We start from the raw sequence: 14514 nt of genomic DNA, 5'->3' as shown, positions 1-14514 counted from the left end.
CCATATGTGTTTTCCAGCTGGAGCGCATAAGCAATTTCCCTCGGGGTCAGCCTTCAGCATTCTGAGGAGTTCCCCGTGCAGATTCAGCCTTATTGTGTTAATGCTTAACACACTTCTAGATTAGGTTACAGTGTGGAGGCTCCACATGGTGCTAGGAGGGAGTTTGTCTAAAAAGGGTGTGCTTCCATTCTATTTCTTGCCTCCTTGTGAGGGTTATTTCAGACACTTCCAAGTATACTATAAAAGTGGTCTGTGGATTCCTTATTCTGCCTTAGTCCTGGATAAGCAGTAATAACTTTCCCCAAGCACTAGGTTGTAGCTCACTTGTACCTGTGTTACACATTCTTAGTTAAAGTGGAACTGAAGAGATTGTGGCTCAGAGAAATAATAGCAGGTCAATAGCAAGATTACCTGACCAATACCAAATTTCAGCAGCTTGTCTTGTCATCTTTTAAGGACTAAGGACACATCTGAGTATAAAAAAACTGCTCATCTGGAAAGTGGAGTTTCCCTATAATTTTCTGTGATATATTTATAAAATTGAGTTACTGGGCAGTACTCAAAGCAAAGTAACTGGATGCTGGTTATAGAAATGGTTTCTTTATTATCTAAAATGACTGGTTATCCTAGTTTGCCTGAGATTGAGAAGTTTCCTGGGATGTAGAATATTCAGAGCTAGAAGTAGAAAAGACCTAGGAAAACCAGTAAGAGTTGGTCACCCTAATAATAGCTAGTGACTTAACAGTCACATAAGAGAAGCCAATGTTTAGGCATCAGAGCTATGCCACAATGTTTGATTGAACAGCGTACCAACCCCATATAGATTTTCTTAGGTTTATTTATATGTTTATGTCTCATCTTCATATATTTTGCATTTCTGTCAACATATTGCTATTAGATAAAACCAAGTAAAATTACCAACATTCAACTGTTATGACAAAAAAAGCCCACAACCCAAAAAACACACAGAAAAACAAATCCATCTTTTTCACATAGTTAATCTTATTTTCATCAATACCTATTTTCCTAGGCTCTCTGTTGGGCACTTTATGTTTGTTAATTTATTTAATTATCCTAACAACCTTTGGAGATTTAATGTTGTTAGCATCTGGTAAAAACAAAGAGGCTAAGAGGTTAACTTAACCATGACTTACAGCAACTGACAATAAATTAGATGCTATATTTCCATTACCCACTAAAGACCAAGTGTCTCCAATCCTTGTAAGATAAGGACACATTTTATAGATACTACAGTGAGGGTCAGTGGAGTTACATGATGTACTCAAGACTGCACTGCTCTCTTTGAACACATCCCCTAGTTTTATGTTTCTCTTCACCAGGCCAACTTTTTTTCTTAGAGTATGCTGACTTAAGACCATCTTGATCTTCATGCTTTTAATTACAGTTATTTCTCAATGCTTCATTATGAAAATTTTCAAACACATAGAAAGCTGAAAGAATTTTATAGTCAGTATCCCTATTTTCCATGGTTCAGATTTTATAATTAATATCTTGCCATATTACATATCTAACTGTCAAGCTATCTTATGATGCAAGTCAAAGTGAGCTATAGTCAGCAATTCCCTTACCCCTAAACATATGCATACCATTATCAAGAATTCAATATTGTTTTTATTAGCACATATTGGTTGTACAAAGGGGTTTCATTGTGATAGTTGCATATGTGCACTCCAATCAAATTTACCTCCTTTAGTTCTCCCCTCAACCCTTTCCCCCCTTCTTAAAATAATAGCATCGGGTTTCATTGTTCTATTTTCATACATGTGTATAAAGTACTTCATTCATGTTCACCCCTACATACACTACACACTCTCCTTTCACCTCTGGCTGATATGCACTCCCATCAATATTGCCTTATAGATGGTTTTTTAAAGAGAAAATTTATATGCAATTAAATATCTAAATGCTAAATGTATTATTTGATAATTCTGACAGATGAACATACCTGTACACTAGACCAAACTATTACTAATGTCTGGACTATTTCCATTGGCTCAGGTTTCATCAAACTCCTAAGCCATCCTTGTCCTCCACTTCCTCCTCCAAAGGCAACTAGTGTTCTGATTTTGTTCATCAGACATTGCTTTTTTCTGTTTACAAATTTCATGCAAGTAGAAACACAGAATAAGAACCCACTTATGAAAAATTTATCTCAACAAAAATTTTTGGAGATTTAGTCACATTTTTGTAAAAATCAGCAATTCATTATATTCATTTTTTAATGAAAATGTCATGACTTGTTCCTCATTTTCTTGTTGATGGACAAGGGAATGGGTATGAATGTTTCCAGTTTTTACTATTATGATGAAAGCTGCAATGGACATTCTTTGAGAAGTCTTTGTGTTGGCATAAGGTTTCATTTCTCTTGCATAAAAAATTAGACTTGTAACTGCTTAATACCAGATAGGGATATGTTTGATTTCATGGGAAATTACTAGACCTTCTGTCAAGGAGGTTGTATCATTTCACACTTCCACTGATAATGTGTGAGAACTCACCCCACCTCCTCATCAACATTTGGCTATTCCAGTTCTGACTGATTCAGACATTTGCAGCCCAGGGTCCTTTCACCTAGACCGTAGAACTTCCTTGAACATCTCTTGTAGGATAGGTCTGCTAGCAACAAGTGCTTTCGGTGTCTGTTGACTGGGTATGTGTTAGTTTCTCCTTTATTTCTGAATACATTTTCTGGACAGAGCATTCTTAGTTGACAGCACTTTGAATATTTCTTCCCAATGTTCTCTAGACTTTATGGTTTCTGAGTCATTAGTTGCTGCTGCTGATAATATATCTTTATTTATTTCTCACTGACACATAGTAGTTGTAGATACCTCTGAGCTATGGGGTGACATTGCAAAACATGTATGTGATGTATAATGAATGATAGGATTGGGCTAATTCGTGTATCTGTCACCTTAGACATTTCTCATTTCATTGTGCTGAGAACTTTCAAAATCCTCTCTGCTAGTCACGGTGAAATAATTGTTGTCAGACATAGTTATCCTACTGTACTTTGGAGTGTTAGAAATTATTCCTCTCCACGTTTCCCAGCTTACTTTTTTGGGGGAGGGGACACAGTTCTTGGGTTTGAATTCAGGGTCTTGCATGTGCTAGGCAGGTGTCTTACCACTAAGCCACACCTTTTTGATTTACTTAATTTTTAGATGGGGTCTTGTGCTTTTTGCCTGGGATTGACCTGGGATCACCTATGTAAGCCTCCTGCAAATCTGGAATTACAGATGTGAGCCACCATACCTGGCTTGTTTCTTGAGATGGGATCTTGCTAACTTTATGACTGTACTGGTCTTGAATCATGATCCTCCCCATCTCTGTCTCCTGGGTAGCTGGGATTATAGGCTTGTACCAGCATGACCAGCTTCCACTACTCATTTTTTTAGGATCATTTATATTTAATGAATTGTTCTTGTCCTGCCTTCAAGATTGTCTACTTTTCTTTATAGGGATTGATTATGATACGTCTCAGTTTGGATTTCTTTAAGATTATCCTACCTGGAATTTTTTTTGAGTTTCTTGGATATACAAATTAATGGTTTTCATCATATTTGGGATCATTTTTACCATTATTTCTTCAAATAGTCTTTCTTTTCCTTTCTCATCTTTCCTTTTAAGATTGCCATTAAGCAGATATTGGTATGCTTGATAATTTTTTCACAAGCCTCTGGGGACCCATTCTTTTTTTCTCCATTCTGTTCCTAAGATTATATAATCTTAACTGAGCTGTGTTAATCCCCTTATCCCATGGGAGGATACTCTGGTAAGGAAGACTTATTTTCATATATCCATGGTAAATACATTCTAAGACCACAAGTAGATGCTTAAAACCACATATAGAACTAAATTCTATATATACTAGTGTTTTTTCCTATATATACATTCTATGATAAAGTCTAATTTATATATTATGCACAATAAGAAATTAACAATAGTAACTAACAATGAAATATAACAAATATAACAATGTACTATAGTAAAACTGCCAGCCTCAGTACTCCTGAACTTAAATAGGGTTACTTGAACATAAGCACTGTGACACAGCTATAGTTTATCTGATAACTGAGATAGCTTCTAAGTGACCAATGAGTTGGTAGTGTAAACAGTATGGGCACACTAGACAAAGGGATGTTCCATCCTGGACAGGATAAGGTGGGATGATTTCATCATGCTACTGAGAATTGTATGCAATTTAAAACTTGTGAATGGTTTATTTCTGGAATTTTCTATGCAATTTTTTTGGACTGAAGTTGACTATGGGTAGATGCAACTACCGAAAATGAAACCTCAGATAAGGGGTGGGGACTACCATATCCTCAGGTTCACTGATTTTTGTCTTCTGCCAACTAAAGTCTGATGCTGAGTTCTTCTGTAGATTTTTTTTTCATTTGAAGTTTTGTATTTTTCAACTCTGTAGTTTCTATTTGATTCTTTCCTACAATTTCTATCTTTTTATTTATATTCTTTACTTGGCATGACATTGTTTTCAATTTTCCATTTTATTCTTTGGACATAGTTCATTTTGTTTGTTTGAATACACTTAAAACAGCTGACTTGAATTCTTTGCCTAGTAAGTCCAACAGTTTCTACTGACAGTTTTTTTCTCCTGAATGTGAACATTTAACTATTACTTTCTTTGATTTACACCAAGCTTAGTTTCCCTGTGCTACTTCATTTCTAGGCTGTGTTCCCTCTGTCTCTATTCTCACTCATTTCTCTCCTTGCCTCCCACATCTTCAGGTCAGTCACATCAGTGAGAGGTCTTGATCTCCTCAAGACCTCCAATTTGGAATTGGGGAGATCATCAGATTAATGCTATCGTTACTTCCTCCTAAACTTGTTCATCCCTTTGCCTATTCTGACCTACAAACTCATCAACCATCCTGGCTCATGTGTAATACGTCCCAAGTCCTTTCCATTTATTCATTCATTTCTGGCTCGGATGCCTTTAGTTTCTTCTAATTTGCTGTTTTTCTCTCTCAAAAATTTTTATAAGAAATGACGATCTCATGCCTTATCAATACCAGGCCTCTGTTATGTATATTTTTATTTCCCTTTCCAAAATATCTTTTCCTTTTTTTTTTTTTGTGGTACTGGAGATTGAACCCAGGGTTTCACACATTCTAGGGAAGTACTGTCCTTGAGTAACATCCTCAGTCCCTTTGTTTTCCAAACAGGGTCTCACAGCTTTGTCTAGGACTGGCTTTGAACTTGAGATCTTCTTGCCTCTGCCTGTGGAGTACCTGGGATTACAGGCATGTATCACTACATCCAGCTTAAAATGTTTTTTTTCTTTCACAATTCTAAGATAAGAAACAAAATACCTGTATTTTTCTTGTGTAAGTATTACTTATATTCATATTGCTGTTGCTGAAAGATGCCCTTTTGAATCATTTCAGTTTCTCAGTGCACCGTTTGTATATTGGCAATTGTATGATATATATAAAATTATAATGTCCAGCAGTTGCAGAGTAAAAATCCATTTCAAAAACCTGTAAAATGTTAGCAAGAAAGTCAGACTAGTAAGACTTTTTTCTCATATCATTTCTGTATTTGAAAATGTATCACATAACACATATCTGAGGTAGTGTGGGGGCAGCCTGGGAATGGTAAGTGTGTGTTCCTAAAACAACAAAGACGTCATATAGCACTTTGGCTTAGATAAGTGAACATTTGGGCTGAGGACAAGATGTAGGCAGAGGATATCAAAGCTCCAACTAATTAGGGAGTTATCACTTGAAAAGATACATAGCTTGTGTCACTGGAGTAGCAGCTATCAAAGGAAACTGCTGGGAGCCATCTTGCTTCATTCCACAATCTTTTGATGACAGAGTAAGCAGTAAGATCGGTAACATATCCCTTGAGGTATCAAAGAAAGAATAGAAAGACCATGAAGAAACAAATAGTTTAGGAGAACAAAAAACGCTCCAGAAATTTGAAATGCCTATGACTTTTAAGTGGATTTTGAAGAATTACCTAGACTCAGCTCAAAATTAAGCTTTCCTGTAAATGATAAAAGAAAACAGTACTTACTCATCTAGAAATCCCCAACAAATATTTAAAAGACTCTTGATGTTTGTTTGTGCAATATGAGGATTTTCCTAATGGCCATTGGAAATCAGAAGTTAGAGCAACAAAGAAGGGGAGAAACTTCCAAATGTTAACATATCTTTAATACAGGATAACTCCATTTCTATTGTCTCCTTATTTAAGATACATTGTGGTCATCCCCAATGAGTAAAGTATTGATGCATGTTTTGAGATCACACACATACAAACAACACATTTCTGAAGAAGCTTACAATATAAAATATGGGTATAAAACATGAATATTTTGATACAGATTTAAGATAAAGAAAAGATTATTTGGAGATTCAGTGGTCAGGAAGATTTCAGAGTGATGGATGTGTATTTGAAAGGTCAATATATTTAGAGGTGAACAGGTGGCAATAGCACAAGCCAAAACTAGAGGCTGAGTCTCCACAGTAAGTGGAAAGGGTGTAGGGGCCCATCCTTACTGTGGGAAAGGGTTTCTGTAGGGGAGTGGTAGAAAGAAGCATCAACTGAAGCTATGACAGTTACAAATCACACTAGTCCTGCTTCCTACTTCAGAGGCAATGGGCAGCATCTGTGTGACTGTCACAGCCTGTTTGTTGTCAAGCATATTGCTTTAGATCATTCATTGATTCATAGTTGCCCCCACACATCATGGCTCCTTGTCCTCTCTGTTGCCTAACCCTGCTGGTCTCACTTAGCATCCCGCTTTCCTGTCACATGCTACTTGATCCTCAAAGGGACATGGATGAATCTTCTTATAGAGTTGAAACATTTTTATAAATTTTAATTTCTCTCATTTGAAAAGAAAAATTTAAGACAGCTCCTAAATTCACATAATATAGCAGGATCGAAAACATAAAAATATCAGGACTAAATAAATAGATAAGTAAACAAGGCAAGCAAGCAAAATTAAAATAGAAGTTGAATTATAAGTATTAACAGTGGGCTTGAAATTTGGCTCTAAATTTCTTAGCAATCAATGGAGGGTAGGCAGTGTTTATAAGATTCACACATCCTAGGATGCTTAAATCTATCAATTATTTTAATGACATTAAAAGTCTTCAAGACTGAAAATAAAGAGTGTGCAAACCTGAATTCTAGTCTAAGCTCCACCAGTAATTGACTCTTGACATTTGTTACTTAATCTCAGTAGGGCTCAGTTTCCTCATGTGCATTTTTAAAAAAGTGTTGATAAAGACCTTGCCAACTCTAACATCTTATTCTCCTATTGCACAGTTTTCCAGCAAGCATGTCCCTGTGAAAGCCCAACCAGAAGGGATTAACTCACGAAATGGAAAAGATCCTAAATTACATTTTCCTCAGCCCTAGATGATAAGTGTGTGATGGCAATATAGCATTCATCCTTAACTATCCACTTGCCCTTAGGAAGGACTTTTAGGTTAAACTCTGTAAAACTGCTGGTCTTGTAGTTAAATGTGGGCAAACATTGGCAATTTCATATGGTTCAGCCTGGTAAATGAGTAACACTGAGAGAATCAGGGATACCAGAGCAGGGAAGCTCATCTGCCATCCTTGATTAGCAGTAGGGAAAGAAAGGCATCACCTCTTGAGCTTCAAACTCTACTATGGTGAATGTTTGCATTCCCTAGGATTAGGTTTTTTGAAATTCTAAATATGAAATAGGGTTGGGGCCTTTGAAAAGTGTTAGGTGAGGAAGGTTCTAGGGGATTAGTGCTCTCATAAAAGAGCCCAGGGGAGCTCAGTTGCCCTTTCTATCATGTGAGCACACAGTAAAAATATGCCATGATATAATATAAATAATCCATGAGGAAGTAGGCCCTCACAAAACACAAAATCTATTGATAACCCAGTCTTGAAATTCCCCACCTCCAGAACTATGAGACAGAAATTATGGTTATTTATGTCACTCAGTTAGTGATATTTTGTTATAGCAGCCCAAACAGACTAAGACTCCTACTAACTGTCAGATGTGAACTGTGAACAAATTTGTCTAGGTTCAAATCCTAGCTCTTCCTCTTCTTAGCTGGGTGAATTTGAGCAATTATTTAACTTCCCTTGGTATCAGTTTCCCCATCTTTAAAACTGGAATAATTATATGCAGTTGTTCTCCCTTATCCACGGGGATATATTTCAAGATCCCCTAGTGGGTGTCTCAAAGTGTGGATAGTATCAAACCCTGTATATATTATTTTTTTTCAGATACATACATAATTATGACAGTTTAATCTGTAAATTAGGCACAGTAAGAGATTAACAACAGTAATTAATAATAAAATGTAATTGTAATATACTATAATAAAAGTTATGTGAATGTGGTCTATCTGTCAAAATACTTTCTAGTGTTCACTCTTCTTATGATAATGGGAGATGACATAATGCCTACATGATGAGATGAGGCCAGGTGAGTGACATAGGCAATGGAGTGAATAATGTAGGCATTGTGATGTAGAATTGGGTGTATAAGGGTTCCTTGAGATCTGTCACTCTGATGCCATCACAGCTGACCTGATAACCAAGAGAACTCCTGAGCGACTCATAGACAAATAGTGTATACAGCAAGGATACACTGGACAAAGGGATGGCTCATGTCCTAGGTAAGAGAGAATAGGATGGCATGACATTTCATCACATTACTCAGAATGGTGTGCAATTTAAAACTTATGTAATGTTCATTTGTGAAATTTTCCGTTTAATGTGCTCAGACTGGTTAACTGAAACCACGGAAAGTGAAACCCCATATAAGGGGGAATACTATGATAATACCTAATTCATAGGGCTGTCAAAACATTTAGTACACTTCCTGAAAACAGATAAGAGCTCAATAAATGTTAGCTATTGGCTGCATTAGCTCCTGGATGGGCAAATCAATAAAGTGCACAGAAAAGATTTAGGCAATGACCAGCAACCTGAGAGAAATAGTGGAAAAATCTCTCCTTGCGATTTGGTAATCTGTATCATAAATGGACACAGTAACACTGTTTATTAGCCAGTGGCTTTCAAAACTTTTTAAACTGAGACCCAAAGTCAAAACTATAATGCATATTATGACATGTTATACACACCTATGCATACTGCATACACACAAAATAAACAAACTTTCACAAATGTAACCTTTACTCTGTGCTTTGAACTTTTATATTTTTTGAGGTAGTGTGTTATTGTGTAGCCCCTGCTGGTTTGGAACTCATGATACTCCTGCCTCTACCTCCCGAGTGCTGGGATAACTGGTGTGCTCTACCACACCTGTCTGGTGCCTTATCCTTCCTTCTATTCTTTTTATACCAGTTCCTAACCACTAAATTGATTTTATGAACTAATGGTGCATTTCAACCCAATAGGTCACATTTAGAAAAATGCCAAACAATGTTACATTTCATTTTGGGTAAAAAGAAGCATACTCTTGGCCCATTGGATCAAGATCAGGCTCACAAGGCAGTGTCAGTAGAGGGGAAACCACTGCTTCACTTCATGTCCCCCTCAGCTGTGAAAGAGTCAGCTTTCCCATTCCCCTGCCCTGAATCCCTGCCACAGCAACCACAAGAAAAATGCAGTTATGTTTTTGCCAAATCCTAATATGTAGACACAGGCAATTATTCCACTTTTACCATGACTTTAAGATAAAACTTTCCATCATCAGATGTAGGGGTGAAGTGATAGCTTAAATATTTGTAGTTCTTATTCTACTGGGCTTTCAGTGTCCTTCTTATCATCAGGTTAAGAGTGCAATCAGCGAGTTCACTTTTCCTGGCATGCTGTCTAGTAATATCTCCACCACAAGCAGCATGGGAGTGATACTCATCAGCACACACCACATCTTTCATAGTAGCAATTTTACTTTCAGGTAGTAAAGTACTTCACCGTCTTGCTATTTGGATAGGACCAAAAAGATACTTTCTTAAAGACCAAGGAAGAGATAATAGTGTGATAATTCCACAAATAAATCATTTTTATTTTGATGAAATGTTGCACCTCTAAATTCTCTAAAAAGGTTATTTCCAAAAGGTCATTTTGAAAAACGTGTTCCAAAGAGTGGATAGACAAGGCATGATGCCAAGGGAGGGGCAGAACCCACAGACTGAGAAGCTCATGTGATTCTTGAGTGCAGCATGGAGAAGCAGGGATTGGGATGAAGCTATTTCACTAAATATCTTACTCTTCTCAGAACTGTCTCATAACATGCCTAATGTTCAAAGAAAATATACAGAGGTTTTAAAAAGTCCTCAGATCAACTTAACATGTACATTCTTTCAACTTCTCAAAAATCATTTACTAGTTCTTTTCTGTATGTGTAACTCTTTTCTAGGTTCAGTGAGAGATAGAGAATAAGTACAGAACATAGTCTTGGTGCTAATGTGGTATGAGAATAGCTAGCATTTATGAGCTACTTAGGACGGGCTAGGCACTGTGCATTTCTCATTTGATTCACAAAGCAGTTCTGAGCAGTAGATTTTATTGTTGTTCCATTTTACAGATGAAGCTTAGAGTTTAAGATCTCCAGCTCAAACAACTGACTTCAGAGCCCTTGCTCTCCTCCATGGTATAGGAATGGAATGAAAAACTGACCCATAAAGTTGATTTTGATGGTCCAAATAGCTGGTAACAAACACTGAATAAGGACATTTTTTTCTCATTTGGCTCTCATAGATACATAACAGTTCCATGTTACTTGGGTAAATACATAAAAAGAGCCCTACCCAAAAAAAAATCTGTTAGGGAAATAGTGTTGAACATGCCCCCTCTCCCTGCTTGCTCACGCACATGTACCATTTATTCTCCTCAGTATGAGCTTCAGGATTGATCCATGGGTTTTACAGAGAAAATAACCTTAACTCACTTTGCAGGTTAATCTCAAATTGTGTCTTTATTCATGGCTTACTATATTTACAATGTCATTCAGCCACCTTGGGTATTTTTAGGCAGTAATGCTTTATGTTCATGGTCCAACAGAAGTGTCCAGTTTTCCTCCCCATTTCCATTTATAGTAACTTTGCTAGCAAACTGGATGTTAAATTTCTCCTTTCCCAGACATATATATTTGGATTTCCAAAGAATTCATGTAGAAAAATACTTATGCTCTTACTTACTGAACTGTGCCTCTATGTTGCTGTTTTTAATCTTTAAGAAAGACAGAACATTACATCATGAGATCATTGTGTGCACAGTACAATCGCCCTTACAGATTGCTGGCACATTAGCAGAAGTGGGCAGTGGTGGGTGCTGAAGGAATTGATCTACCTAGAGATTTCTGAAGATGAACTTACCTTTTTCAAGTCCAAAAAACACAGGTCTGTCATAGATGAAACACATCTCATGCTAATAAGCTATTGAAACCACAAGGGCACCATTGCCCCAGTGCCCTTTTTCAGACCACAGTCTGGAATCACAAGATTCAGACTCACCTGAGGAGTGTATAAAAATACACATTCTTGTGACTCTGCCTAAGGTCTGAAGTAGACTGTGGAATCTGTACTTTAAACGAACATCTCAAGGAATCACTGAGAATCACTGATCACTGGATTAGCACCATGAACCTTAAGAAAGTTAGAAGCCAGTATATTTTCAATGCATATGTTCTGAAAATTATAAAAAGAGTCACCAGTGTTTTCCAAAGGAATTTCTGCACAGTAACAATTCCAAGTGATGATAAGTAATAAACACCTTCCACAGTCAGGTAGATTTGGGGAAACTCCATGTAATACCCTTCTTTTGTGAGTTCCCTAATTTGCACGTTAAAAGTTCTGAGTAGTCTTGTAGGAAAGTCCTGTAGGAAAGGAAAATCTGTTTTCCAAATGGATTTCAAAACAAAACTCATTTTGTAATACCCCTTGCTATCTTCCATGGAATCAGTATTCTTCAGATCTTATTTTGGGAAATACTGGTTGTAGGCTAATGGAATGTCTAGAGGAGATGAACTAAATTTAAAGACCCAGGTCCCAGCTTTAATCCTGAATTCTTAGAAATCCTTACAAAAAGGTGAGAAATCCCATAGTTTAATAATTATCCTTCACATCTGCATGTTTTTTGTAGTTCCACAGACCTCCTTTCATAGCTTTTGTTTAAAGTTAAAAACAAAACCTCATGATACCTATTGAAACTATTCCAGGCATGGGGGAGCAGAGGGAGATAAAGGATAATGATGGAAAGGGTGAATTCAAGTGTGGTATATTTGATATATTGTAAGAACTTTTGTAAATGCCACAATGTATCCATACCCAGCATAATAATAATAATAATAATAATAATAACAATAATAATTCTATCTCATTGGATAACTATAAGCCAGCAGATCAGGTATTATTCTTATACTACGAATTAATAAACAAAGTTTGTTAACTCTTTCTGAAAGTTGAACAGGCTGCTTACCTCTGTCATGCATTATGTCTTGGTCCTTATTTATGACATAATACATCCAAGCTTTAGATGACCTGGAAGCTAAAGTTTCAACAATACATGAGCTTATAAAATGTTGCTAAATTTACCAATAATATATTATCTTTTTCTGGACTAGCCACTGTTTAAAAAAAGAAAAGCTGTGAATTTTTTTTCCAATAATGAAAAAAAATTATTTGAACTCAGGAAGCCCTGTTCATCTCTCCTGCACCCTGTGGAGTTCAGTGGCCCAGGATGCTACATAGAGACATGTGGCTGGGGGTGAATTTGTGTCTAGGAAATTGTTTTTATCTATATAATTTTATTCAGTCTTTATAAGAAATGAACTCATAAAATGATCTCTACGCCATGATCCTATTAGCTAACATTCCACCAAAGAAATCATATCTACTAACTTTATGGTAACAAAAATATTTAAGTTAATATCAAAATTATAAGACTCAATGTTTAAATATGTCTATAAGAAAACTTCTCTAAATAGTGAGCATATATCTGGGTCTACCTGGGACAATTTTCTGCCTCTCCAACATCCTCTTTCACTCATCATGTCCCATTGAATTTTGATGCTTGTGACAAATTTAGGAAACAACTGGGTGCAACTTCCAAAAATTATTGAAAATATATGACTAAAAATGTTTTCTAAGTTTTAGTTTCTATATTTTGGTTTTGTTCAATGCCCTCAAATTTTTGTACATAGCAACCCCTATCTGAGGCATGTAACCACAAAAAAATAGATATCTATTGTTCCCCACCCCAACCCTGTAATCTGTTTTGTTATAACTGATCCAGAGAAAATAAAAATGCATCATGTTTGAAGTCTACACCATTCAAAGGTTCATTGTGTCTCACTTTGAGTCATATTATACACTCATTATATCTAGAAAAACAATTTGGATAATAAAAGTGCCAAATGTTAACTCAAGCTATAAACATACAATGGCATATTTACATCATGCATCAAACTTTTCTAGATTTCTTTTCTTAATGCTTCTCATCTTGCACTAAAATTCTTAACCCATTTGTTCCTGGATTTATAGGATAGGTTAATTATTTTTGATTAATAAAAATTAGAAACCTTAATTGGACCCTAGTCGAGGTTTGGTTGCATTAAATGAATCTACTGATGATCAAAAATGTATTTTTAAAGGGAGTTTAGGCTAATATATCAACAAATGAGGAGCTATAAACATGATTAATATACACATTAGACTTTCCTTATCACATTTTGCTGGCAGTTTTTATCCGGTCACAGCCGAAATTCCATTGAGTTCTTTCTCCTTTTGTATAAAATACAGATTATGTGGAGACAGCAGTCTGAGCAACTGGAGTTTCATCTTGTCTGCCCATTAATTATTAATGCTGTTTCAGTACTTCTTATCTATCACTGCTGAGAGATGGAGGGCTGTATTTTTACAGTCATTTTCTAGTAAGAAAACAGGCAGTGTGGTGCCTCTGCACTTGGCAATAGAGAAAGGATCAAAAGTACTCCCATTTTTATTAAACTGTTAAAAAAAGAATGTTCTAATTCACTAATTTTATCATTGCACCAATGGATGGTGTGCTTTTTGGAGAGTAAACAAAAGCTGAGAAAAGTATATGACTCTTTCAATATTTTCTGAAACACCATAACCTCAACGGTACTGAATGCAGGCCACTCTAATATTGGAGATTATGCATTGTGCAGATTGTATAGGTACATCCTATGGATAGATTTTAGTTTTATATCTCAAAAGCTTAAATAACATTCTTAATCTTCTCACAGAGGTATAATGTCATTTAGAGCCGAAACTGTAATGGAAAGCACACAAGATGGTGACTTTGTATGAGTGACTTACTGTGCTAAATTTCAATCCCCCTACGTGTAGAATGTATCAGGATACACATGTTACAGGGTGTGAAAAGGGTTTAAAAAACCTTTAGAGCAGAGCCCAACCAATAGTAGTAATCCCTAAAATTTGATTTTTTTTGGTCTGTTTGTTTGCTAAAATCAGTGAAATACAAAACCTTACTTTTCAACAGAAAATAAAACAAAAACAGAAAAAATTAGTTCAA

This window comes from Castor canadensis, chromosome 1 (assembly GCF_047511655.1).
Source record: "Castor canadensis chromosome 1, mCasCan1.hap1v2, whole genome shotgun sequence".
Classification (NCBI taxonomy): Eukaryota; Metazoa; Chordata; class Mammalia; order Rodentia; family Castoridae; genus Castor; species Castor canadensis.
The sequence above is the reverse complement of the archived record's forward strand: the minus strand, read 5'-3'. Positions refer to the sequence as shown.